The following is a 16310-nucleotide window of genomic DNA, read 5'->3' on the forward strand; positions in this document are numbered from 1 at the left end:
CCAGAAGAGGAGAATTAGGGCTGCTCTATACAAACCCATTGCACAGATTGGGCAAGTATAACAAAAAATAAGTATTTACAATCACTTTAACCACTTGCCGACCGCGCACCATCGTTATACGTCCACAAGGTGGCTCTGCTGGGCGAGAGCATGTAATATGACGTCCTCTCTCCCAGCCGCCACTAGGGGCGCGCGCGCGCGCCCCCCCCGCTCGCCCCCGACTCCCGTGCGTGTGCCCGGCGGGCGCGATCGCCGCCGGGCACACGCGATCGCTCGTTACAGAGCGGGGACCGGGAGCTGTGTGTGTAAACACACAGCTCCCGGTCCTGTCAGCAGGGGAAATGCTGATCTTCGGTTCATACAATGTATGAACCGAGGATCAGTGTTTCCCCTAGTGAGGCCACCCCCCCCCCCACAATAAGAACACACCCAGGCATACTTAACCCCTTCCCCGCCCCCTAGTGTTAACCCCTTCACTGCCAGTGGCATTTTTATAGTAATCCAATGCATTTTTATAGCACTGATCGCTATAAAAATGCCAATGGTCCCAAAAATGTGTCAAAAGTGTCCGAAGTGTCCGCCATAATGTCGCAATACCGAGAAAAAAAAATCGCTGATCGCCGCCATTACTAGTAAAAAAAATATAATAAAAATGACATAAAAATACCCCCTATTTTGTAAACGCTATAACTTTTGCGCAAACCAATCAATAAACGCTTATTGCGATTTTTTTTTACGAAAAATATGTAGAAGAAAATGTATCGGCCTAAACTGAGGAAAAAAAATGTTTTTTTATATATTTTTGGGGGATATTTATTATAGCAAAATGTAAAAAATATGATTTTTTTTCAAAATTGGCTCTCTATTTTTGTTTATAGCGCAAAAACTAAAAACCGCAGAGGTGATCAAATACCACCAAAAGTAAGCTCTATTTGTGGGAAAAAAAGGACGCCAATTTTGTTTGGGAGCCACGTCGCACGACCGCGCAATTGTCTGTTAAAGCGATGCAGTCCCGAATCGCAAAAAGTACTCTGGTCTTTGGGCAGCAATATGGTCCGGGGGGTAAGTGGCTAAAGCGACTAATATGCCCTGTACACACGATCGGAATTTCCAATGTGATAAAATCCGATGGAATTTCCAGTAGGAATTCCGTTCAAGCTGTCTTGCATACACGCTGTCAGACCAAATTCCGACTGTCCAAAACGCGGTAACGTAAAACACTAGGACAAGCCGAGAAAAATTAAGTTCAATGCTTCCGAGGACCAAGAGGACATTAAAGAAACGTGTCTCAGAGCACATCTACAACATAGAGATTGGCTACAAAGATCACAGCGTTTCCCTCCACATGAGACCCGTTGGATATATTTGATGAACACGCTCACTCCATCCGGCTTAAATGTCAAATTGGATGTGAATTGTTTTATAAGTGATTATTGATTATCTCTTGTTCTGCATCCTTTGGTTCGATTTTATCCTTGGATATATATGTATATTCTATTTCATCCACCTTTAGATATATATATATATATATTTCTACTTTTTAGTTCTTTGATTATCATAAGCGGTTTCGATGTCTTCACGATGTTCCGTTTTCAGTGCCTTGTAAATTTAAGGTTACATCAGAACATCATAGATTGATCAACCATGAATTAATAATACAATCCAGATTTGATATACAATTGCCGTTTGAAGTTTTTTAACCAGGGGGTAGATTAAACCAGGGTACGGCTGAGAGTGCCTATGCCAAGGTTTCCGGTTCTATATCTAGACGAGAACTGCCGGAGGGTGTTGAACTATATGGGGTTAAATTAACATCCAATTAGTTAACGTCCAATTCACTCCCTCTATATGAACATAGAATCAATTAGAATTCTTTTAAACTATTCATTGTGGAATAATTTCTCACATCTTAATGACATAGTAATATTTTCGATAGTGATTCAGTTTCTGGATTTCAACACCGATCCCCCTTAATATGGCTTGTGAACAGTGTCCCTCCCTGTAAGCAGGGTCACTGAAATAAATAGATCTAATTAGAGGGAGATATACAAGCGGCGGTTGATATGTATTGCACAATGGGCATCATTCAAGCTTCATTTCCCATCCCTTTTATATATGCAACTTTTTATATATGTAACTTTTTATATATGTAACTTTTTATATATAGAGTTTTTTTTTTTTTTAAACTGTGCCTTTTTAATAGATATGTCATATAGGTTTGGTTTTTGATGTGTGATACTGATCTGACCCCTGTCGCATCCGACATGTTTTACAATGGGGGGGTGCCCAATATATATGTGCACAACCTGTTGAAACTGTCGAGAGTGACGGTGTTCCATTAATGGTTTATTTTTACAAATGGTAAAGTGTAAAGTGGAATAACGTTCACTGTCAGTTTGCAGAAGTCCGGCATGTATAAATCATGTGCCGTCACGTATTTTTCCCTCTGCAGATGAAGTTTTATATGGGGCTTGGCCCTCCCCTGAGAAAATGTATGCACCCCTTTAGGTTGGGTTCACACTAGTGCAAATTGGATGAGGCTTTCTCTGCATCCAATTCGCACAGCAGGATATTGTGACCGGCTCTCTATGGAGCCAGTTCACATATTTCTGCAGCCGCTCCAGTTCGATTTGCACAGGAGCAATGTGCGTCTTTTGGTCCGTTTCAGGTCCGAATTCAGCCCAAAATCTGGGAAGCACCCGAGGGCCGACTGAAAAATCGGTTGGGGTATCGACATCGCAAGATCCCAGGACAGGTAAATGTCCCAATATTAAAAGTCTGCAGCTACAGTATTTGTAGTCACAGACTTAACATTTTTGGAGGGGGGGGGGTGGGCTGGAGCTTCTCTTTAAGTCTGTAAAGGTTTCAGTATTTAAAGACACTGGGGTAGATTCAGAAAGCAATTACGCCTGCGTATCCATAGATACACAGCGTAATTGCTAAGTAGCGCCGGCGTATCTACTTTCTGTATTCAGAAAGCTCGATACGCCAACTGTAGCCTAAGATACGACTGGCATAAGGCTCTTATGCCGTCGTATCTTAGGGTGCATTCTGACGCTGGCCGCTAGGTGGCGCAACCGCAGTTGTCAGCGTAGAGTATGCAAATTGCATACTCACGCCGATTCACAAACGTACGCGCGGCCGGTGCTCGTTTTTTACGTCGTTTGCGCCGTAAGGCTGCTCCTGCTATTAGGAGGCGCAGCCAATGGTAAGTATGGACGTCGTTCCCGCGTCGCGATTTTCACATTTTGCGTCATTTGCGTAACTCGTTCGTGAATGGCACTGGACGCCATTTACGTTCACGTCGAAGCCAATGACGTCGGGAAATTTTCCCGACGGAGCATGCGCAGTACGTTCGGCGCGGGAACGCGCCTTATTTAAATGATCCACGCCCCCTACGGGATCATTTAAATTACGCGCACTTACGCCGGCCCCTTTTACGATACGCCACCGCAAATTACGGAGCAAATGCTTCGTGAATGCAGCGTAGCTCCAGTAATTTACAGAGGCGTAGCGTAAAAACGATACGCTGCGCCGCCGTATCAGTGCACGCCCCTACCTGAATCTGGGCCACTATAGACAAGAGATTTGAATAATTCTTCAAGGCTTCTTTGCCACATTTGTTGCTCAGGGGATAGCTCATGGAAAGCAATGGGCTACCTATGCATATGGCGCAAAAACAAGGAGCAATTCTCCGCAGTTACAAAAAGCAAAAATGTGCATGCAGCCTGAGAGTAGCCCGCAGGTTGCATAATGTGTAAAGAAAACCATCTCTGCAAATGTTGATTTTCTCTTTAGCTAGTGCTGCCACCCAGTGTTTATCATCAGTATTTAAATAATTCTAAATATGAAATGTATTGTTATACTGTATATATTTTTTTAGTCTTTGCTACTTTATACATATAATAATCTGTTGCTTCTTTTAGCATACATATGTCAGAGTTTTATCATTTAATGGCAAACTCTGTCAATCAGGGGATGTAGCTCAGTGGTAGAGCGCACGCTTCGCATGTGTGAGGCCCCGGGTTCAATCCCCGGCATCTCCACTTTATTTCTATTTTTTAAACTATATATTTCCATACCTGATAAAACATGATAATCTATGAATTTGAAATTACATACTTCCTAGTGAAGAACAATTGATTAGGTATGCATACTGAATATCAAAATATGCATTAAAGTAGTTGTAAACCCAAAATGTTTTATTTGTTAAAGCGGGGGTTCACCCTAAAACATCTATATACCGTTACATCCAGCATACTGCTGACATCGACAGTATGCTGGATTTTTTTTTTCCGCTGTACTTGCCGTCTTATCGTTGTTTTCACCCGGCTTCCGGGTTCTGGCTCCCCCGGGGAGTAGGCGTTCCTAAGACGAGGCATAGATGATTGACGTGCAGGACATGCGGGGGAGCTCCTGAGAAGGGCTTTGTGCGTTCATAGAAACACACAGCATGGGTTGGCCATGTCCTCTGCTCCCTTCACACAGGTTTTGGTGGACAGTCAATGGCTCCTGCTGCTTCCAGACTGTCCTGTGAGAGCAGATAGAGAAGAGGTGCAGCTGGGCACACCCCTGGATCGATAGAGGACTCAGGCAAGCATTTAGGGCGAGGAACAAGTGGTAAAACATTTTTTAAAGTGATAGTAAAGGCAACTTTTTTTTAAAATAACAAACGTAATACTTACCTGCTCTGTGTAATGGTTTTGAACAAGGCTGTCCCGATCCTCCTCTTTTTGGGTCAAGGAGTACAAGGAAATATTTAACTTTCAAGTCCACATGTAGCAGGTACTTCTCCAGACTGATCTAATCTATGATGGGAGAACTGTCTGCTGCAGCAGTGTGGGCTTTTCCCCCCCACCCATTTCTCTCTTCACACAGACATTCAGAATTGCTTGTTTGTAAACTTCCTATTGGAGGTTGTCTGTAAACTCCCTATTGGAAGAGCCTGAGCCAATCATGAGACAGCAGGAAAGGACTGTGGAGAAGGCGATAAAAAGTCAGAGGAACTAGGCCAGAGCCTCTTTTTTGCCTGCACCCCATCAGGAGAGCATCTGCATTCTATGTGTGTGGAATCACAGCCTACCAAGGGACACACAGCCTGCAACTCCAGCCCAGAGGAACAGATTGTTCATGCAGCTCCAGCCCAGAGGAATAGATTGTTCATGCAGCTCCAGCCCAGAGGAACAGGCTGTCTATGTTAAAGAAGGACATCCTGCAATAGCTCAAGGACTGAATGTCACTGCGACACACCTGCATCTAAGATCGATCGATCGCTCAGGGGAGGACCGCTGACTGTACACAGGATTTTGTGAGGGGCTTTGCCCAGGAACCTTTAATGCTTTTAATAGAATACCACATCCAAATATTGTCCACAGAGCTCCTACATTGCTGGTGAAGATAATAAAAAACGCAAAGATTTGCCTCCAGGACATTACTGCGGTTGCTCCTAAAGGGGACACACCACGGGTATTGATATCATTTCACTGGGTGTGTACTAGAGGTATCGTAGGTCAGCCTGGGGTTCCCCTTTAGCCACAGCATCCCACACACACCAAAAGTTATTGGGGAGTCTATTTAATCTGTACATATTGTTACCTATTGCTTTTGTTGTTTGCATAGTGTTCCTGACTGTTTTCTTTAAACTGTTTCAACCAAGTCCTGGGTATTTACACAGGTCCTGGCTGACTAATGTTAACCTGAATTTTACTTTTCTTCGAGTAAACTACAAGAAGAACTGTGTTGTGCATTCCTGCCGAGTTATTCCATTAACCACATTGCTAAGTGTGCCAGAGGGGTTGGGACAGTTCATTGGGGTTGAAAGGCAGAGTAACGGACTGAACAAACAAAAGCAGCAGGGTTTGCTACACATGGGGGCTCATCATCCAGGATTCTGTTGCTCTGCAATCAACTCACCTACAAGCGCCTGGATGGACCCTGCCGCTGCTATCCACAGTGTGAGGAGGAAGGCGCCCGCTCAGAATCGAGCGTGGTGATCGAACTTCCAGGGGAGGACTGGGCTGAGGAACAAATCAGCCAAGCTGTGAAGACACTATCCCAAAGACAGGCAGGCGTGGGTGATTGCTATCAAAACAGACCTTGGGACCTCTCGCCCCTATGCACTACTAGAGAGGAAAAAAGGAATCCCTGAAAACTTCAAAGGTGTCAGTGTGAAAGTGGCTAACGAGACAGAGCTTTGTGTAATCCATCTGAAGGTTCCAGAGGAGGGCCCTACCTACTCCAGTCAAGCTGAATAAAATAAAGAAGAAGTTCCCTCCCCGTCACCTCTGGCCACGATTGGACCATATTTCTTTGCTGCCCTGAGAGACTTTGTTTCAAAATGTCAGATAGACCCTCCAACATACTCGGCAACTGGGTATCGGAAGCTCAGGGTTTTCTCTAGAAGACAACCAGTGCCTACAGGGGAGGACAGCTTTGAAGAATGGCTGGACCAGGCCACACAAGCCTTGGATGAATGGGACATTCCTGAGACCCACAAGAAACAGAGAATCACAGAGAGCTTGAAAGGGCCCGCCTCAGAAGCCATCCGCAATTTGAAGCTCAGCAAGCGAGATTGTGTCTGAACATTCTGCAAGATGTGTTTGGGCGCACAGAGAAAGCTTCTGATCTTATTTACCAGTTGGAGCACACTTACCAAAATACGGGAGAGAAGCTGTCGGAGTACATGAGATGTTTGGATAAAATTATACACCAAATCTTGCTGAAGAAGGGTCTAGACCCTAGGAAGGTAGATGAAATCTAAGCACAGCAAGTATTGAGGGGTGCTAAGCCCTTGGACCCCATCACCCTCCTGTTGAGAACCAGGCAAGATGGTAGAATCTTGAAGTATCCAGACCTGATCCAGATTGTGTGGGAAGAGAAGGCCATGCTGGAAAACAAAAAGGAAAGCCAGAAGCCAGAATCTGTTGTCGGGGTCAGGATGGTCAGTGCAGCTGATAGCGACCCTCAGGTCGAGCTTCTTAGGACTCAAGTGTCACAACTAATAGAGATGATGGCCCTGTTGACCGCCAAGCCAATTGTTCTACCCAGCGATGAAGTATCAGAGGGGCCCAAGAAGTTTTTAAGCTCTACGGTTGCTCAGGTGCAGAAGCCAGCGAACCAAGGGATTTGTTTCAACTGCGGAGGAGTCGGACATTATCAATAAGTATGCCCAAGCCCAGTGAAGGCTAAAACACAATACCGAAAGCTGGCGGAAAACTCCACAGAGCCCCGAGTGAAGGAGTCAACCGGATGCCCATATACTTTAGCTAGCTCCAAAACACACAACGAAACTGGGAGACCGCAGCGGGAGTCCAAACCTCTGAAGAGGGCTTCAGTTGTTGCCTCCGAGCGACCCAGTGTCCCATTCCCTTAGACCCATGCTACTTGGCATCGGAGAGTGAATGCACACCAGACTCACAAAGCTCAACAGAGACTCAAGCCAAATCAGAACTTCTGCAAGAATTCCCTGCCAAGCTAGTGGGGCCCTCTTCGGTTGTCTCCATCCAAGTGGAAGGAATCTATACCAAGGCCCTCCTGGATACTGGAGCTCAAGTGACTTTCCTCTACAGATACTTCTATGACAGGCACCTCAGACACTGCCATTGAAGCTGATATGCAGGAAGAAGAAGCAGTGGACAAAGCCAAGTCCAGTGTGCCTGTAACACCAGAGCCAAAAAAAAACAAACAGAGAGAGCGATGGGCTATTCACCCACCCAAGAGACTGACTTATGACATGTTGGGTGAAAGCTCTAAATAAGCTGTGTTCACCTCAAAAAGGACTCTTGAGACACCTGATCCTTCCACCACACATTTGGTGGTGGATAACCCCAACTCACCCCCTGGCACATCTAGCTGGGCGATTCCAGTTAAGGTAGCCTGTAGGCAGACAACCTTCCTTCCCATGCTCATTGGTGGGAGGTTCCTCTGCCAGGGTTTTATACAAGTGCAAACTGTCTGATTTCTTGTGCACGCTAACTTGTTTTCTCCGCTTGTATATAAAAAGCATGTAACAGACTTTTTATTTAGTGGGGGGAGTGTGTAGCAGGTACTTCTCCAGACTGATCTAATCTATGATGGGAGAACTGTCTGCTGCAGCAGTGTGGGCTTTTTACCCCCCCTTTCTCTCTTCACACAGACATTCAGAACTGCTTGTTTGTAAACTTCATATTGGAGGTTGTTTGTAAACTCCCTATTGGAAGAGCCTGAGCCAATCATGAGACAGCAGCAAAGGACTGTGGGAAAGGAGATAAAAAGCTAGAGGAACTAGGCCAGAGCCTCTTTTTTGCCTGCACCCCATCAGGAGAGCATCTGCATTCTATGTGTGTGTGGAATCGCGGCCTACCAAGAGACACACAGCTTGCAACTCCAGCCCAGAGGAACAGATTGTTCATGCAGCTCCAGCCCAGAGAAACAGACTGTCCATGCTAAAGAAGAACACCCTGCAACAGCTCAAGGACTGAATGTCACTGCGACACACCTGCATCTAAGATCGATCGCTCAGGGGAGGACTGCTGACTGTGTTCAGGATTTGGTGAGGGGGCTATGCTCAGGAACCTTTAATGCTTTCCATAGAATTCCACATCCAAATATTGTCCACAGAGCTCCTACATTGCCGGTGAAGATAATAAAACGCAAAGCTTTGGCTCCAGGACAGTACAGCGGTTGCTCTTAAAGGGGACACACCACGGGTATTGATATCATTTCACTGGGTGTGTACTAGAAGCATCGTAGGCAAGCCTGGGGTTCCCCTTTAGTCACAGCATCCTAAACACATCAAAAGTTATTGGGGAGTCTATTCAATCTGTAGATATTGTTACCAATTGCTTTTGTTGTTTCCTGATTGTTTTCTTTAAACTGTTTCAACCAGGTTCTGGCTGACTAATGTTAAAGGGGTTGTAAAGGTTTGTTTTTTATTTTTTAAATAGGTTCCTTTAAGCAAGTGCATTGTTGGTTCACTTACCTTTTCCTACGATTTCCCTTCTAAATGTTTTTTTTCTTTGTCTGAATTTCTCACTTCCTGTTTCTCCTCAGTAAACTTGCCACCATCATCCGAGCGGTGGTTAGTCAGAACAGCTTACTGAACAGTTTACTGAGGAGGAACAAGAAGTGAGAAATTCAGACAAAGAAAAAAACATTTAGAAGGGAAATCGAAGGGAAAGGTAACACTAGCTTAAAGGAACCTATTTAGAAAATAAAAAACAAACATTTACACCCCTTTAACCTGAATTTTACTTTTCTTTGAGTAAACTACAAGAAGATCTGTGTTGTGTATTCCTGCTGAGTTATTCCATTAATCACATTGCTAGGTGTGCTAGAGGGGCTGGGACAGTTCATTTGGGTTGAAAGGCAGAGTAAGGGACTGAACAAAAGCAGCTCCCTCTGGGGTTTGCTACACATAGATTATTACGTTTCAGGCAGAGGGAGATTAAAGAAGTAAACAAGTGGCTGAGGAGCTGGTGTAGTAAGGAGGGGTTTAGGTTCCTGGAGAACTGGGCCAACTTCTCAGTCGGTCACCAGTAGGGATGAGCTTCAAGTTCGAGTCGAACTCATGTTCGACTCGAACATTGCCCGTTCGCCGAACAGTGAACAATTTGGGGTGTTCGCTGCAAATTCGAAAATTCGCGGTACACCCTATAAAAGTCTATGGGAGAAATCTAAAGTGCTAATTTTAAAGGCTTATATGCAAGTTATTGTCATAAAAAGTGTTTAGGGACCTGGGTCCCGTCCCAGGGAACATGTATCAATGCAATTTTTTCTAAAAAAAATGCTGATTTTTCGGGAGCAGTGATTTTAATAATGCCTAAAGTGAAACAATAAAAGTGAAATATTCCTTTAAATTTCGTACCTAGGGTGTGTGTAAAGTATGCCTGTAAAGCAGCGCTTGTTTCCCATGTTTAGAACTGTCCCTGCACAAACTGTCATTTTTAAAGGAAAAAAAGTAATTTAAAATCACTCGCGGCTATAATGAATTGTCGGCTCCCGGCAATACAGAGAAAAGGCATTGAAAGTCATTGATAAAAGAAAAAAAATGCTTGGGGTTCCCCCCCCAAATTCAATTACCAGGTCCTGGTAGGGATATTTGGGGGGAACCCCACGTCATTTTTTTTTAAATTTGAAGCAGGGTTCCCCTTAATATCCATACCAGAACCAAAGGGCATGGTAATTTAATTTGAAGGGACCCCCACAGCTATGATTAAGCACTAAATAATAGTGTGAAATGCGTCAGCTGGTATCCTGTCTGCTGTGACATGTATTTTGTGATCCTGTTTTATTAATAAAGGCAACATTTTCATAGTGCGGCTGTCCAGATTTTCCTTCTCATTTGCACAGATGAGAGAAGGGTTTGCTTTAAGAGCATATTAAATAAGGGCATTAGCCATTGCATCCTATTGGGAAATACATTTAAAAGAGTGAATTAAAGTCCTGGGTGGTTTAACTCCAATCTAAAAATGCATATAAAAGCAAAGGAGAAGGCCTTCAAAAAATACAAGGCTGGCGGATCATCATCAGTATTCAAACTGTACAAAGAATGCAACAAGAAATGTAAGGGTTCAATTAGGGGGGCTGAGATAGAACACGAAAAACATAGCGGAGGAGAGAAAAAAAAATCCCAAGAAATGTTTTAAGTATATAAACAGTAAAAGAGGGAGGACAGACCAAATTGGCCCCATACAGAATGAGGAAGGCAATCTGGTTACAAAGAATGGGGAGATGGCGAAGGTATTGAATTTATTCTTCTCCTCAGTAACCAAAACTGAAGTGTTTATCCTTATGACACATCACAAGAAGCACCCTCTTGGCTAACAGAGGACAGAATTAGAAATAGACTTGAAAAACTTAACATTAATAAGTCACTGGGACCAGATGGCTTGCACCCGAGGGTCCTTAGGGAACTCAGTCAAGAAATTGCCAGACCCTTGTTCCTAATTTTTACTGACAGTCTACTGACTGGAATGGTACCAGCTGATTGGAGAAAAGCCAATGTAACACTAATATTTAAAAAGGGACCAAAATACATCCCTGGGAATTACAGACCAGTTTGCCTAACATCAATAGTATGTAAGCTCTTAGAGGGGATAAGGGACTATACACAAGATTTTAGTTATGAGAATAATATCATTAGCAGTAATCAGCATGGATTCATGAAGAATCATTCTTGCCAAACCAATCTATTAACCTTCTATGAGGAGGAGAGTTGCCATCTAGATAAAGGAATGCCCGTAGACGTAGTGTATCTGGATTTTGCAAAAGCATTTGACACAGTTCCCCATAAACGTTTACTGTACAAAGTAAGGTCCGTTGGCATGGACCATAGGGAGAATACTTGGATTGAAAACTGGCTACAAGGGGTGAGTTAAGAGGGAGGTGATGAATGCGGAGTACTCGGAATGGTCAGGGATGGAAAGGGAGGTCCCCCCAGGGTTCTGTCCTGGGACCAATCCTATTTAATGTGTTCATAAAAGACCTGGAGGATGGGCTAAACAGTTGAATCTCTGTATTTGCGGACAATGCTAATCAGGGCAATAACTTCTCCACAGCATGTGGAAACCTTGCAAGTAGATCTGAGAAAATTAATGGGTTAGGCAACTACATGGCAAATGAGGTTTAATGTGAAAAAATGTACAATAATGCATTTGGGTGACAAAAATATGAATGCAATCTACTCAATGGGGGGTGAAACAAGGATGGAAAAGGACCTAGTAGATGCTAGGCTCAGCAATGGCATGCAATTCCAAGCTGCTGCTAACAAAGCAAACAGAATATTGGCATGCATTAAAAAGGGGAATAACTCAATAGACAAAGAGATAATTCTTCCAAGACTAGACAAGACTGTGGTCCAGCCGCACCTGGAGTATGCTGTCCAGTTCTGGGCACCAGTCCTCAGGAAGGATGTGCTGAAAACAGAGCGAGCACAGAGAAAGGCAACAAAACAAATAAAGGGACTGGAGGACATTAGTTATGAAGAAAGGTTACCATATGATTTCAATTAAAAAATACCATACTGGTAACTACACAATAGGGATAAAACTTTTCCGTGAAAGGGAGTTTAACCCCTTCCCAACCAGGAGGCTTGCTTTCAGACCACTAGGGGGGTGCACAAACGCCGCTGGGCACCCGCGATCGCTCCACACAAAGACAGAATGGAGATCTGTCAATGTAAACAGACAGATCTGTGCTGTCAGGGGAGAGGAGACTGATCTGTTGTTCATAGTATGAACAAAGATCGGTCTCCTCACCCAGACAGTCCCATGCCCCCACAGTTAGAATCACTCCCTAGGACACACAGTTAACCCCTTGATCGCCCCCTACTGGTAACCCCTTCCCTGCCAGTATCATTTATACAGTAATCAGTGCATTTTTATAGCACTGATCGCTGTATAAATGTCAATGGTCCCAAAAAAAACTTTTAAAAGTGCCCGATCTGTCCCCCACAACCCACAATGTCGCAGTCCTGATAAAAATCACAGATCACCGCCATTACTAGTAAAAGAAAAAATAATAATAAAAATGCCATAAATATAGCCCCTATTTTGAAGACACTATACATTTTGTGCAAACCAATGAATATATGCATATTTGCCAAAAATATGTAGAAGTATACATACTGGCCTAAACTGAGGAAGAAATTTGTTATATGTATATATTTTTTTCAAACATGTCGCTATTTTTTTGTTTATAGTGCAAAAAAGAAAAATTGCAGAGGTGATCAATTACCAGAAAAAGAAAGCTCTATTTGTGGGGAAATAAGGACATCAATTTTGTTTTTGTACAAAGTCGCACGCCCACGTAATTGTCAGTTAAAACGACGCAGTGCCGAATTGCAAAAAATGGCCTGGTCAATAAGAGGCCAAATCTTCTGGGGTTGAAGTGGTTAACAAGACACGTGACCACTTATTAAAATTAGAAGAAACAAGGTTTAACCTCAAACTATGTAGAGGGTTATTTACTGTAAGAGAGGCAAGTATGTGGAATTCCCTTCCACAGGTGGTGGTTTCAGCGGGAAGCATCGATAGTTTCAAAAAACTATTGGATAAGCACCTGAACGTTCACAACATACAGGGATATACAATTTAATACTGACATATAATCACACACATAGGTTGGACTTGATGGACCTACTATGTAACTAGAATGCATTTTTTTTTTTTAAAGTCTGGCGCTGCTGACTTTTAAAATATGGACACTTACCTGTGCAGGACGCCCGCGATGTCGTCACCCGAAGCTGATCCATACCTTGGCTTTCAGATAGAAGTGTCACCATCTTCTGTAAGGGAATCAGGAGTAAAACTCTGCTTTAAGGTAAAAAACCTTATGTTGTTTAATCACTTTAATGCAAGGAATGGATTAAGGTAAAATAAAATCTTTAGAACCACTTTAAGTAGGCAAAATGTTATTTTCTACTAGGTACTGTAATGTACTGAATATACCTGTATAATTCATTTTAATTATATATCGGATTATTAACTGTGGGCCAGATTCAGAGAGAATCGCCTATCTTTAGGCGGGCGTATCGTATCTCAGCAAGTTGTGTATTCACATAGAACTTGCGCTGAAACTTACGGCGGCGCAGTGTAACTGGGACGGCGTAAGCCTGCCTAATTCAAAATAGGCTAGTTGGGGGCGTGTACTACGGTATGTAAAATAGTAGTGACCACACGTTTTTGAAGTTTTTAACGAACGGCGCATGCGCCGTCCGTGGACGTATCCCAGTGCGCATGCTCCAAATGACATCGGCAAATCGTCATGGCTTTCGACGTGAACGTAAATTACGTCCAGCCCTATTCGCGAATGACTTACGCAAACAACGCAAAAAATTCAAAATTTGACGCAGGAACAACGTCCATACTTAACATTGCGTACGCCTCATAAAAGCAGGAGCAACGTTACGCCGGAAAAGCCTTACGCAAACGACGTAAAAAAATTCCGCCGGGCGCACGTACGTTTGTGAATCGGCGTATCTAGGTCATTTGCATATTCTACGCCGAAAACGACACCTAGCGGCCAGCGTAAATATGCACCCTAAGCTACGACGGCGTAAGAGACTTACGCCAGTCGGATCTTAGCCTAATTTCGGCGTATCTTGCTTTCTGAATACAGAAAGAAGATACGCCGGCGCAGCTTTGAATTTACACGGCGTATCTATAGATACGCCGGCGTAAATTCTTGCTGAATCCGGCCCTGTATCTATAATATGTGTTGAGGCTACATTGATTTGGACATTTTTTAACCACTTGACTACAGGGCACTTACACCCCCTTCCTGTCCAAGCCATTTTTCAGCTTTCAGCACTGTCGCACTTTGAATGATGGAATGATTATCAAGACTGGTTTTATATAAATCTCAAAAAAGCGGAGGCTTCGGCCTCCCGGACTTTTGGCTGTACTATTTATCTGCTAGATGGTCCCAAAAAGCTCAATGGCATATCCTGCATTCAAAAATCCCTTGGGTGGAGTTTGAGAAGGCTTCTATTTTCCCATTTTCTATCTCAAGTTTGCTTTGGGGTAATAAAATCCAGATTCCTGCCTTAGACTCTCGAAATCAAATAGTTGCACATTCATACCAACTATGGAAGCTACATAACCATAAATACAATCTCACTTCCAAATCTCCTCCACACGCCTTATTTTTGGGCGACCCAAAATTCAGTTCAAATGCACAAGCCGCAATAGATCTCACATGGTGGACAAATAATAACGTAACCTCACTCTCCAATTTTATAGAAGGCACCAATTTTATGTCTTTCTCCGCACTTAAGTCAAAATATCAGACCCCAAACTCAGAATATGACACTTTCCTTTATATCAAGCAGTTCTTCGACACACACTTCCAGACTTTGAACACCCAACCCCCCACCCTTTTCGAGAATCTATGGGCCAGATCCTCAAAAGGGATACGCCGTCGTATCCCTGTTTCTATCTTTGGAACTGATCCACAGAATCAGTTTCCCAAAGATAGGCAGAAGATCCGGCATGTGTAAGGGACTTACACTGACGGATCTTAGGATGCAGTACCGCATCCGCCGCTGGGGGCATTTGGAGTCGAAATGCCGCTTCGCATATGCAAATGAGCACTTACGGAGATCCACGAAGCGGTTTAGCTTCATGAAATCTCCGTAAATACTTACGTTGCAATCGTAAAATTAGGGCTGCTTTTACAAAGTGTAAACTGTTTACACCTTGTAAAAGTAGACCCTTCTTTGCAGCGACGCTGTTTATTTATTTTTTTTAAAAAAAAATTCCCGCCGTATCTTTTTTTTTCCCCGACGCAACTTTTTTTACCCGGCGCGATTCACAAAACACGGCGTAACGTAATTTCGCGCTATGCTCGTCGGGAAAATGACATCACGAGCATGCGCAGTACGTCCGGAGCGGGAGCGCGCCTAATTTAAATGGGACTCGCCCCGTTTGAATTGGGAACGCCTTGCGCCGGCCGGATTTAAGTTACACAGCCGAAAATTTCTAGATAAGTGCTTTGTGGATCGGGCACTTAGGTAGAAATTTTGCGGCAGTGTAACTTAAATCAGAATATTTAAGTTACGGCGGCTCTTTGTGGATCTGGCCCATAGTCTCAAATCTCCCAGAAAACAAGGTTTCATCTCTGATCTTTATTCTGACTTAATTAAAAACACAGATATAAATAAACTACCCTACATGCTTAAATGGGAACTGGAAGTAAACTTTACATACTCCACGGTGAATTGGAACAATTGTATAAATAACTTACACACGTGCACTAAATCCATCTCTATTAAAGAAACTGCCCTGAAGCTATTTACGAGATGGTACTATACACCAATTAAACTTCACTCAATCTTTCCCTTGTCCTTCCCGTCTTGTTTCAGAGATTGTTTCAGAGATTGCAACTCCGTGGGCTCGTTCCCCCATATCTTCTGGCATTGTGACAAAATTAAAGGCAAGGGCCAGATCCACAAAGCAAATGCGGCGACTTAACTCGAGATACGCGGCGTAATTGAAATTTACACGGCGCGTATATTTGCGCCTGATCCTCAAAACAAGATATGCCTTAAAATCCTGTTTTTCCGTCCTACCTAAAATAATTACACCGGCGCTTTTCTGTGCGCAAATTACGCTAGAAACGCCACTGTTTTGATAGACAAAGATGCAAATGAGGGAGATAGGGCGATCCACAAAATTAAGTGTGTGCGCCGTAGATTACGCCCTGTGCGCTTCTGTTAGTTTCAATGTGTAAAGTTACACTTTATAAAAGCAGCCCTAATTTTACACATGCCGTGTAATGGTCAGCTAAAGCAACACCATTAAGGAAGAGCTGAGCACACACACTTGCTGGAC

At 43.5% G+C, this 16310-nt stretch overlaps 1 non-coding gene across 1 annotated transcript; it reads left to right on the top strand.

Annotated features, from left to right (window-relative positions):
- The first annotated feature begins 3974 nt into the window (after window positions 1–3974).
- TRNAA-CGC lies at window positions 3975–4046 on the top strand. Its single transcript has one exon. It is a non-coding gene; the product is annotated as a tRNA-Ala (tRNA).
- Window positions 4047–16310: the final 12264 nt, after the last annotated feature.

Source organism: Rana temporaria, chromosome 11, assembly GCF_905171775.1.
Source record: "Rana temporaria chromosome 11, aRanTem1.1, whole genome shotgun sequence".
Lineage (NCBI taxonomy): Eukaryota > Metazoa > Chordata > Amphibia > Anura > Ranidae > Rana > Rana temporaria.